General features: G+C 40.0%; 1 protein-coding gene across 2 annotated transcripts in view; it reads right to left on the bottom strand.

Annotated features, from left to right (window-relative positions):
- The window catches only part of TGFBR3 (transforming growth factor beta receptor 3), a 211360-nt gene that overhangs the window by 77448 nt on the left and 121602 nt on the right, over positions 1–12310 (bottom strand). The gene's annotated exons all lie outside the window — the stretch shown is intronic.

Raw genomic sequence — 12310 nt, 5'->3', positions numbered from 1 at the left:
TAAAAACTGGGATTACAGAATGTCTTGGGATCATCCCTGTGGATCACCAGAGAAAGGACTTTCTTCTCTTCCAGGTGAACTCCAACCTCTAAAAAGTGAAGTGAGTTCTGCCAAAAAAAGTGCTGAAAGCTGCAGGAAAGGGGCTGCCAAGGGGAGTTTTCATCAACCCAGCTATTAGCCTAAGGGGGCTTTCCAAAAAAAAATGAAGTATAGAGAACACACAGAATAAAAACCGACTGTATGCAGACCTGGTCCAAAACAAAAACAAAAACAAAACAGCGAAGAAAACCATGAGCCTGGATAAGAAAGCTGTGACCACTTTTGATAGTGGATCAAGGACTATTATAGGTTATCACTATCATCATTAACATCATCAAAAAGCACCTATGAGGACAGCTGGAAACAGTGGGTTCAACATCCTCCCGGAGCATACCAGCCAAGATAGGTCAACATGAACACAGAGAAGCAAAAGGGTGAATAAAGAAATACTGAACAGATGCTTTCATAGAAGCATGTCTCATATTGGCTTTCTGTACAGAGGGGTGAAGCAAGACCCAAGAAGCACATATTTTAACAAGCTGAAGTCACCCAAGAGCACCAGAAAGTGATGAGAGGGAAAGCACGAAAAATGACTTTAGTTGGCAAGACAGAGACTGAGTAATACACTGGGAATAACGGAACATCTCAGCCATAATCCTTATGAGCATTAAATGGCCAGATCTATGATCTGAGTCTATACAGCCATTAGGGATAGAGCACTCAAAGCTGGACTATTTTACGTCTTCCAGTGGCTGCTGGCCCACTTTGATCTCAACATATCTCTGCCTTTTATTGTAGGGACTGCCTTTGACACCAATGTCGCTTATCACAACAGCCTCTCGGGTCACTGATAATACAACTTCGAACTTTACTTTCAGTACCCATGCCTTAGCTTAGCACAGGGTTGGTACTCGGTGAGTACCAACTGGATATTTAATTCTCTAATTTCCAATGCCATGGAAGTACTTTATTCTATTAATAATTTACACTCTGGTGTATAATACCATCTCTATTCATTAACTGTTGAGCATGTGTCTTAATCTCTGAAACAGACTGCAAACACTCAGTAGGCAAAGATATGTCTTACTATAATACTGTGCTGAAACAGAGGGTAGACAGTTATTTAAAGGATTGATTTACTACAGCAAATTTATAAATTTATGTTACCTAAAAGGTGAAAAAAGCTGAATATATTGATAGGTTCAAAGGGACGTAGCTAGCTAATTTATAGAAAAATTTCAGAACACACGCAATACTATCATGACCTGTTTCTGCAACACAGCTAGGATCATCTTTACATTTGGCATATGCAAACTACTAAAAGCAGAGCACTAATGAAAAGTGATGTTGAGTACAGCTACAGCATAATAACACATTTCTTGGTTGTACAAACTCTACCTCACAGCATTTCACATAGCTGTCCGCATCTAGAAATAAACAGATCAATGGCCACTGTAAACAAGACAGGCTTGGGGCAAAGATTCAAACTGTAGTATTAACAGAGAGATGCACACTACAGAAAGCATATACTTTGGAAAGTGAAGAAAGGAGAGATGAAGTCATTACTTGTACAAGAGTACCTGAAAAATTGCTAAGAAACACTCTGTCATGAACAGTATGTGTCAGTAAAAAGTTTCCAGATTTATTCCTTCCAAACTGTTTATTGAGCACCATCATGGCACGAAGAATAGCCATGGGTATCCACAGAGGGATGTCAACTCTTTTTCTGTTAATTTTCTTTGCAGCCCTCAGGCATACCACTCTTGAAGTGTGTAGATAAAATTGCAATAAATATATATCTCAAATGAACAAGAATTAAAAAAAAAAAACTTAGGAAATGAAAAGAAAAATGTGTATGAGACAGATATTGGTGCTGGGGTCCAAAATCTTCCAGATGGTCAAAAGTGTCGAGGCCTGGCTCACACAATCAAGGAAAGATTTCTAGGAGCCACAGCTCTGAGCTTTCCTGGAAACGGCTCCCTCTTCAATATGTGGCAGCGTCTGGCCAAGATGAATCCCCGACTCTGGCACACAGGACCCAGGCAAAGCCCCAAAAACCATCTGGCAAAGAAGAATTCACACTATGATTGGGAAATTAAAAGAAAAATACTCAATACTTTTTTTAAAAGATCATTTGGCATGAACAAAGAGTCCCCCAAGCACCCACTCACCTAATCCCTCAACAACCTTCTTCTACTGGAATAAATCTTGCTGAAGGGAATACAGAGGACAACCAAAAACAACCAACAAAAGAATGAAGGTATAAAAGCTCTCCGAACGGTGGGGAGAACATACTCGGAATATCTCTGAAAGAATTCCTGGCTAAGGTGCCTACTTTCTCTCAGGCTGGAAAAAAAAAAAAAAAAAAAAAAAATCCAAGGAAAAAACAAAATCCTCTTCAGAACCAATTGTAACTTAGGATAGACTACAGTTACAAGGATAAGAACATTCTGCTAAAGGTTTTCTTGGGTAAATTACTGCCCCATGATCATGGTCTCATGACCAGAGCTGAGGCAGATGGCAGCAAAGAAACAGCTGTGGAGAAATGATACAAGTGCGTATCCAATGATTTCCAGCTTGGCAATCCAAACAGTAGTTCTAAGGGTTGACTCTCAATCCTATGTTAAGTCTACATGAAAGTAAGAGTCACCACTTAGTCCATGGTCTTCATAAGAAATAACAAACTAAACCTAGGGGCCATGTGGCTGTGAAGGCAAATGGGACTAAAGGGGATGCATCCCAAATGAGGGAACAATGACTAGTCTGTAAATAGGTGGCTTCTGTGTTCATCTTCGGCAGTAATAAAGCATTTGAGAACTTAATGCAAGATGCACCACACACAGAAAAACCCATATGTGCACTACATTTTGCAAGCAATGTCAGAGAAAACACATTCACTACAGGGCCCATGAATTCCAGGTTAAGTACCCATTAAGCCAGGTTAAGGAGTCCACTGTAGAAGAGAAGGAACATTCTAAAGGCAGAAACAGAAACAAAATGACTCCATGTAATTAAACTAGAGATTATACCTGTGGTTTTAACATGTCATCCTCTCAGAGAACGAACTTACTAGATGACAATTCAGAAATAAAACACTTGTACATGCAGTTTCTGGGGATTCAGTGACCTCTTAAAACCATACTTTGACCACAAAGTGGTCCATAAAGCCTTGTCCAAGAGTTTCTGCTCTAACCATGTTTGTCTCAACAGTGCTGCATTTCAGTCTTCCTCACGGTGTGAGAAAATGCAAGTAAGTCTAATCTGTCACATCCCATATGTAGACATTGTCCCTTATACATTGCTGATCTCCTCTGAATGAATAAAAGCTTACTGGTTCTGAGCTAAGAGAACGCTAATCTGTTCTATGGCATCTATTTATACTAGGTCTACTGAGGTTATCTGTGCACTTTAACTACCAGATGTAATTAATGTATTCTCCTATTTTATAAAGAAATGCAAAGTAAATCTTTTCTGAGTACTTTCCTGGGAAATCTGAATACAATTTTTACCAAAATCAAGGCCAACTCCAAGGAGCATAAAGCCCCCAAGTGGAAAGACAAACTTCGTATCTCTCACTTAGGAAAACTGTCCTTGCCCACGTTATGACCAGAAAACAACGACAATTTTCTCTGGACCTTATTAGGGTGAAGATCTCTGTTTTCCAAAAATTATCTTCTTTTTTTTTTTAAGTTTATTTATTTCTCTTGAGAGAGACAGAGACAGTGTGAGTGGGGGAGGGGCAGAGAGAGGGAGAGAGGATCCCAAGCAGGCTCCGAGCTGCCAGTGTAGAGTCTGACATGAGGCTCGAACTCACAAAACTGTGAGATCATGACCTAAGCTGAAACCAGGAGTTGGACACTTAACCGACTGAGCTACACAGGTACCCCCCAAAATGATCTCTTATAAGCAAAAACTATATATTGTCTCAAACTTTGTAAATCACTTCATGGAAATGAATTATGTACTTACAGGAAAGAAAAAAATCTCTACTCTCTTTATGGAAAGATGCCATATGAAAATTGTTTTGAATTTCTAAGGGTTCACAGCAGAGATGCAAGGTAGTTCTATCATAGTGACTTCAAAATTTTCCTGTTAGACACCCTCCCCCCCCACTCATGGGGTTTTTAAAACAAACATAAGGAAAGCCAGCAAAACAACTGATATGAGAGTCTAACAGCTGTCCGATTTTGCTAAAGTGTCAGTGAGGTTCCTTTTCAACATTTCTGATTCTTGTAACAGTCCCTATGGACCTATGAAACAATGAAGTCATCCAAACCACTACCAGAGAGACTCCTGTTCTCTAAAAACAGACCAAATGCTCTGAAATGAAAGATCCAATAATCAGTTTACAAGTAGATAGATAAGAAAAGAACTCTAGCAGTGTGTCTATAACCAAGACCCATAAAATCATACCTTGGTCTGTATATAGCCATCATCTATCCCCTCTTCAGAGGTAAGGAGACATCCACTTAGCAACACTGTTGGTAGTAACTGAAAACATCCTGAATCTGGGTCTCATAGCACCCATAATTTACACAGACGTACAATGAGACACAAATCTATTTCAGGATGCTGAGGTACCACAGCTGAACTCAAATTTCACTTCTATTTGGGCAATAGGACTTTTAGGAGCTCAAATCTGACCCCAGATGCATCCAAAATGTGCAACCAATTGCTGTGAATGGGAAATAGTAGTTAGTTGCTGCTGCGGTGTTTGAAAATATGTTCTGGTCTAAGGATCCCCTACAGCTGACATTTTATTTGCTGTCACTTATCTTCTGCCATTTGGGAATTGGTATAAAAAGATTCCCTTAAGGAAGGGAAACAAAAATAATATAAAAACAGGGAGGGGGACAAAACAGAAGAGACTCATAAATATGGAGAACAAACTAAGGGTTACTGGAGGGGTTGTGGGAGGGGGGATGGGCTAATTGGGTAAGGGCACTAAGGAACCTACCCCTGAAATCAATGTTGCACTATATGCTAACTAATTTGGATGTAAATTTAAAAAAATAAAAAATAAAACAAGTTAAAAAAAAGACTCCCTTAAAATATTCTTGGAGGGGTGGATTTGGACCTTTAAACATTTTTCCTTATTATATTATTTTCACATTTCTCTGAATTTCTAGAAAAACATTAATCAGTTGGTGCTGAATTCAAAGAATCTTGACCCCTTTCGTGTCTCTACCCTCACCCAGGAAGTCAACTGGCCATTCTCTCAGCACTAGGGTCAGAGATTTCACATTGCTATGGCAAATGATAGCGAGCTCTTTTTCCCAATGGTTTTGTCTTAAAACCATTTAACATGATGAGAGGGATACAGCAACTCAATTCCAAAACTAATTCCTCCCCCTAAAAACAAGGACAGGATTCAGGATACTCTGGGAGCTTCTGAAAATAATCTATTATGACCACAAAACAGGGGGAAAAAAAAACTAAAATAAAAGTCTGAAATCTGATGCAGAAATAAGCCTGCCCTCTCTGCTCTATATTTTGAATGCCCTGGAAAAATACTCGGAACTAAATTTGGGTTGGGGGTTGAGGGACAAGAGCTGATATAAACAGAAGAATATTTCTGAAACTACAGGTCATGGCCCTCTAAAGGGGTCCTGGGAGAGTTGCAAGGGGATTCCAGAGACCCTGGCCCTTCCTTCCCAGAGTAGCCCGCAGCTCAGTCACTATGGGGAAGAGAGGCAGGGAAAGGGGGGACCGTGGATGTGGGCATGCTCCAGGATAGAAGCGCTGTGGGAACCCTCAGCAGGCCACTGCTGATGGCAAGTCTAACACTGGACTGGCACTTTTCCATCATCCTTTAGTATTAAGTATCTGCCATCTGAATATCTTACTGTATGTCATCAACCCACCATAGCCTTTTAGGATTCTAGCCTTCAGCATCTTCCTGCCAGCCCCTGGTCAGACAGGTGTGTCCAGCTCAAAATCAGTAAAATCCTTCCCTATCCGCACACAGGCTGGAGGAACAGTGCTCCCACAGACCATGCTCATGTTACTACCTCCGTGTTGCACTGCAACAATCTGTTTAGATGTTTGTCATTTACACACACACACACACACACACACACACACACACACACACACACACAGTGAAATCCTCAAGGCATTCTTCAAGGGCAGAACCTGAGTCACACTCATTTCTGCATGCTTGGGCCTAGCACAGAGCTGAACATCCAGCAAGCAGTCAACAACTTTTCTGAAAGAATAAATAAAAGTTACTCATGAAATGTGCTTCAAATAATGGTTACAGAGTCATACTGTCATGGTTTTCTGGCCAAAAGGGGTGAGGGTGAATCTAGTAAAGAGAATGTTAACTTTCACTATCAAGTTTGACTTGAACTTTAAAACACAGTTGAGAAAAGCAGATTCCAACTCATGCCACCAAAACGAATGGCCGTGGCTGCTGGGAATATATGTTGGGGGGAACTCCAAGGTCACGCCCAGGCTTTGTGACCCTGATCATCATCCTCTGCTGTGTGTACAGCACAAGGCAGAGCAGCACTTATGCCATGTCTGGGGATCACACTAGGCAAACAAACAAGCAAACAACACACAGAAATTATTTTGTTATCTTTAACAGTTATGAATATACAAATAGATAAAATGTGAAAAAGCCTTTGGAGCAGGTTTTCCTTCTCAGGGATAAATAACAAAGATAAGAAACTTTGACCAAACGTTCTACCCTCTCTTAGAGCACAGAATTTTAAACACTTTTCATTTAGGCAAAGAAGTGTGCGAGAATCACCAGAAAGTACAATTCTAGACAAACTGAAGGAACTCAATATTTGCACATCGATTAATGTGAAAAAAAGCCTGCTTTTATTTTTTATATTCCTTGTCACACTTAATAAACAGACCCATCCCAAACACTATTATTGTTTTTAACACTACTATTATAACCAAAGTGCCATATAACATGTACTACACAAATGTATTTCCTTTCAACTTCTACTTTTTATAATGGGCTTGGAACTGTTTTTGCTACTTAACTGTTTAATAAACCAGTATTTTGACATGATATGTCTATAATAATAAGATGTCAGAATGGCCAGCTTGTCAATACTGTGGTGAACTGAACTACATAATAAAGAGAATCACTGAGGTGACCAAGGGGAGCTAATTTAAAAAGTAGGCATAGCAAGAAGCCAATTCTCACATGATCTGAGTGCTGAATTAATCATTTCCACCTGCCAACTGCAGTCATAGATCCCAGTAAAGATTGCTGCTTAATCACCATCTTAAAGTTAGTGAATTTGTAATAGCAAAAAACACAAAATGCACTGGTGTTCAGGCAGTGATTTAAGATGCGTTAAGCTTTATAAAAGGAGAACACCTGGATTCCCCCAGACCAGCACATTAACCTGAAGCTGGTAAAGAACTGTGAATGGGCATACAATGTCACCTTTTCAGCACAAAAGAGAAATCTGGAGAGGAGTAATTACTGAGGCATGGGCTTCAAACACTGCATTTGTGTTTCTGTTGTTAATATGAATAACAGCGAGAATAGGGACAGCCATCATCATTGTTTTCCAAGGAAAGACACAGGCAGGTCCACAAGCCTTCTACTGGGTAAAGATTTGCCATCAGAAGAGATTCTGTCTAATTATCTAATTATTTCCATTTTAAAGGTGAAGAAGCTGGTGCTGAGAGGTAAAAAATTTTCCCAAAGTCATATGGCCAGAGAGTGGCAACGCTAGGGGTAGAGTGAATATCTCCCATTGTCCTTCACTTTTTTTCTCCCTACTTTCCCACTCTACCTTAACCTTCAGTGTTGGCCTTGAGGCCAAGAAGAGGACAGCAGCCTACTCTACAGGAGTAAGAGGCAGGAATGATTTTGCTCCTGGAAAAGAAAAGATCAGGAAGAAAGGAAGGGCAATGAGTTGTGAGCAAGATGATGGGAAGCCAAGCACAAGCTGGGAGGTAAGTGAAACTCCACAGGGATGGGTCAACAAGCATTTTTATGAACTGTGATGTCTACACTGCCAGCTAAAGTTGTGAGTTGCTTTGATGTAAATCCTCCTCTATCTCCTCTACAAAAGCTTTAGTAATGCTCACTGTAATTCTCATGAACAAATGCACTGTGGAACTCAAAATGGCGTTAGCTGCATTTCACATCTGAGCGAATCAGCTGTATCCCAGACCACATGTAGAATTGCAAAACCAGGAAGTGGACAGGGCCATGAGAACTTCAAAGCTCTGACAGTCTGCAAAAATATACCCTCTGTATTTCTACAAGTCACTGAATTAGCAGAGGTGCGACTCAATCATTCCTTGAACTCCAGGGGCTCCTGGTTGATATGTGGATTAGACCAAATTACTCTCTAAGGAAACGAAATTCTGGTCAGGGTAGAAAAGCCTTGGGAATTCTGTAAAGTCTGGTTTCCTTTGAAAACTCTAACAAAAACAACTCCTGAAGTTCACAGTACCGGCCCCCTAAGGATATTCTGGTCTCATCCAGCCAGGTTATGATTTTAAGTGGAAATGTTTTTCAAGGAACTTTAGTTTCAATGTTACATGGTCTATCTTGAGAAAGAGAGAAATAACCCAGAAGCCAAAGTGGGGAGAACATATTATCATAATGTGTTTTGGGAGCATTTTTCCTGAAAAACAACAACAACAACAACAACAACAACAACAACAACAACAACAACATTTTCTTTGATTGAATGTTCCACTATCTTTCAGAGGCACGGAATTTTAAATGCTTTTAATTCAGGCAATGAACTCTGTCAGAAAAGCCTAATTGACAATAGAACAAATTCAGTTTGCAGTATTTACATTAGAGTCCAGTACTTCTGCCTATTTTCCTCCACACAATCAATTTTCCTTGAGTCCTGCAGTTTCAGCGTAAGACTTGTGATCACAGAAGTGAACAGAAAGTTGCCAAAATATGCATACAGAATTTGGCATGTTATAGTTAAGTGTTTGAGATGGAATAATATCTTCTAAAGCCAGTATTGAAGGGTTTAAATTTCCTATTTTCTTGAGACAGCATTAAAAGTAGTTCAATACACTTGTTCTAACTGGAAAGGGCTAAAGCTACAATAAAGATCAGGATACCTGGTAACAAATCTACTGAAGTTTCTCTCTATCTTCAAATACTTATTAATACCCTAAAGGAAAAAGGGAAATAAAAACTAAAAGAAAAAGGAAAAGACCTAAGTCATAGAAACAATGTTTCTTAATTAGATCAAGAATGGTCCTGTCAAAGGGCGCCTGGGTGGCTCAGTCAGTTGAGCATCCGACTTCGGCTCAGGTCATGATATTACGGTTTGTGGGTTCGAGCCCTGCATCAGGCTCTGTGCTGACAGCTTACTCACAGCCTGCAGCCTGCTTCAGATTCTGTCTCTCCTTCTCTCTCTCTCTGCACCCCCCCCCATGCTCTGTCTCTCTCTGTCTCTCAAAAATAAATAAATGTTAAAAAAAAATTAAAAAGAAAAAGAATGGTCCTGTCAACATTTATTTACAGATAAATCAACACTGAGTGCCATGGAACCAACTAGCAATGGATTTTATGTCAGAATGAAACAAGTACAAATTCTAACCCAGCCATTTTCAAGTTATAGAGTTAATACTATCCAGCCATTCATTTCCCAGTAATAAAGATACTGTAATCCTGTCAAAACCATACACATAGTCAGCAAACTTAAGGCCTGATAAACCAATTTATATTATTGGGAATTGGTGAATGTGTAGAGAAACAGAAAGAAAAAGGGATGACAGCAATTCACTTTCAATACAATAACCAAAATTGTTCCCCCTTTTGACATCGAGAAATATGGAGTTCTGCCTTCACATATGAAAATACTAACAGTGTCTTCACTCTTTATATATAATCTCATTTCTTATGAGATTTATGGGAATGAGGGAAAAAAGGTTCTAATCTCTGAACTTTACTCAGCGTATTAAACATGTAAGCTTTACATGTTTATAAGTACAGCAACAGCACCTGTATTTATTTATTTATTTTTTTTTTAATTTTTTTTTTTCCAACGTTTATTTATTTTTGGGACAGAGAGAGACAGAGCATGAACGGGGGAGGGGCAGAGAGAGAGAGGGAGACACAGCATCGGAAACAGGCTCCAGGCTCTGAGCCATCAGCCCAGAGCCTGACGCGGGGCTCGAACTCACGGACCGCGAGATCATGACCTGGCTGAAGTCGGACACCTAACCGACTACGCCACCCAGGCGCCCCAACAGCACCTGTATTTAAAGAGAATTTCAAAGTATTACAAAGGCTTAGTTTCTCATTTAAATGCAGAAGGTACAAGTTACTTTTTCATAATATACCTCTGAAGAAATTTTCCAATTCTGACCAAAGTCTGGAAGGTCCTAAAAGATACCAAGATCAAACAACTTAAGTTCTGTTTCATAATTCAGTCAAGTCCCAAACACCTATTAAGTCAACAGCTGCTAGTGTTCTAATTCTCATTTTCAGCAAAACTACCATAGTCTACCATTCTGTTTCTGACTCATTCTCTAATGAGCAGTAAGTAGAGCCAAAATGGGAAAAGTAGAAGCATGGGGTGGGGGTGGGGGGTGCATTACAAAATATTCAGACCTGGATTATGAATTTATTTTTATTTTTTAAAAATTTTTTTTCAACGTTTATTTATTTTTTTTTTTAAATTTTTTTTTTTTTTTCAACGTTTATTTATTTTTGGGACAGAGAGAGAGACAGAGCATGAACGGGCAAGGGGCAGAGAGAGAGGGAGACACAGAATCGGAAACAGGCTCCAGGCTCTGAGACATCAGTCCAGAGCCCGACGCGGGGCTCGAACTCACGGACCGCGAGATCGTGACCTGGCTGAAGTCGGACGCTCAACCGACTGCGCCACCCAGGCGCCCCAACGTTTATTTATTTTTGGGACAGAGAGAGACAGAGCATGAACGGGGGAGGGGCAGAGAGAGAGAGGGGACACAGAATCGGAAACAAGCTCCAGGCTCTGAGCCATCAGCCCAGAGCCCGACGCGGGGCTCGAACTCCCGGACTGCGAGATCGTGACCTGGCTGAAGTCGGACGCTTAACCGACTGCGCCACCCAGGCGCCCCAGATTATGAATTTAAATATTACAAAACTACTAGGATTTTGTAAGAATAATTAAGATTCCTTGCCATTCATGATGCTTGGGCGGAAATAAGAAACTTGATTCATCATAATGACAAATCTCTCTATAAAAGTGTGATTAAAAATTTTTAAATTATACCTGACACACAATGTTACATTAGTGTACAACACAGTGACTTGACAACTCTATAGTTACGCTATGCTCATCGCAAGAGTACCTACCATCTGTCATCAGACAATGCTGTATCAATACTGTTGACTGTGTTCCCTATATTGTACATTTCATCTCCATGACTTATTCATCCCATAACTGGAAGCCTGTATCTCCCACTCCTTTTCACCCATTTTGCCAAACCCCCACCCTCTCCCTGTTCTGCCAGCAACCTCCAGTTTGTTCTCTGTATTTACAGGTCTGATTGTGCTTTTTGTTTATTTATTCATCTATTTTGTTTTTTAGACTCCACATATGAGTGAAATCATATGGCAGTTGTCTCCCTCAATGTGACTTATTTAACTTAGCATGATACCCTCTAGACCCACCCATGTTGTTGAAATGTCAAGATCACATCTTTTTTTTTATGGCTCAAGACGGTGTGATACACACACATACAACGGAATATTACCCAGCCATAAAAATGTGATTCAAAACTAGCAAATGTGACATATCCATACAATGGAATATTACTTAGCATAAAAAGAATAAAGTACTGATACATACTACAACACGGATGAACTTTGACAGCATATGTGAAGTGCAAAAGCCAGACACAAAAGACCACATGTTGTATGATTATATTCATATGAAAGGTCCAGAGCAGGCAAATCCCGAGACAGAAAGCAGATTAGTCATCACTAGGACCTAGGGATAGGGGAGAATAAAAGTGACTGCTAATTGTTCTGGTATTCCTTTTTGGAGTGAAGAAAATGTTCTGGAATGAGACAGTGGTGATGGTTGCACTGCATTGTGAATGTACAAATGCCACTGAACTATACACTCCAAAAGGGCTAACATGGTAGCCCTTGGCTAACATTTTACTCTGTTTTCACCACACACCAAAAAAGTGTGGTTTGAACTTACACATGGGATGAACCAGACTAACTCTTCAGTTTCAAACCTCACCTGGAAAGACTGTCACGTGATACAAGGAACTCAGTTTATCTCAGAAGAGCTGAAAGGTCCCATCAATCCTC

The sequence above is a fragment of the Lynx rufus genome, unplaced genomic scaffold (assembly GCF_022079265.1).
Source record: "Lynx rufus isolate CCGP_SWC_20201006 ecotype Redwood Valley unplaced genomic scaffold, mLynRuf1.p SCAF_2, whole genome shotgun sequence".
NCBI classification, from domain to species: Eukaryota; Metazoa; Chordata; class Mammalia; order Carnivora; family Felidae; genus Lynx; species Lynx rufus.
The sequence above is the reverse complement of the archived record's forward strand: the minus strand, read 5'-3'. Positions and strand labels throughout refer to the sequence as shown.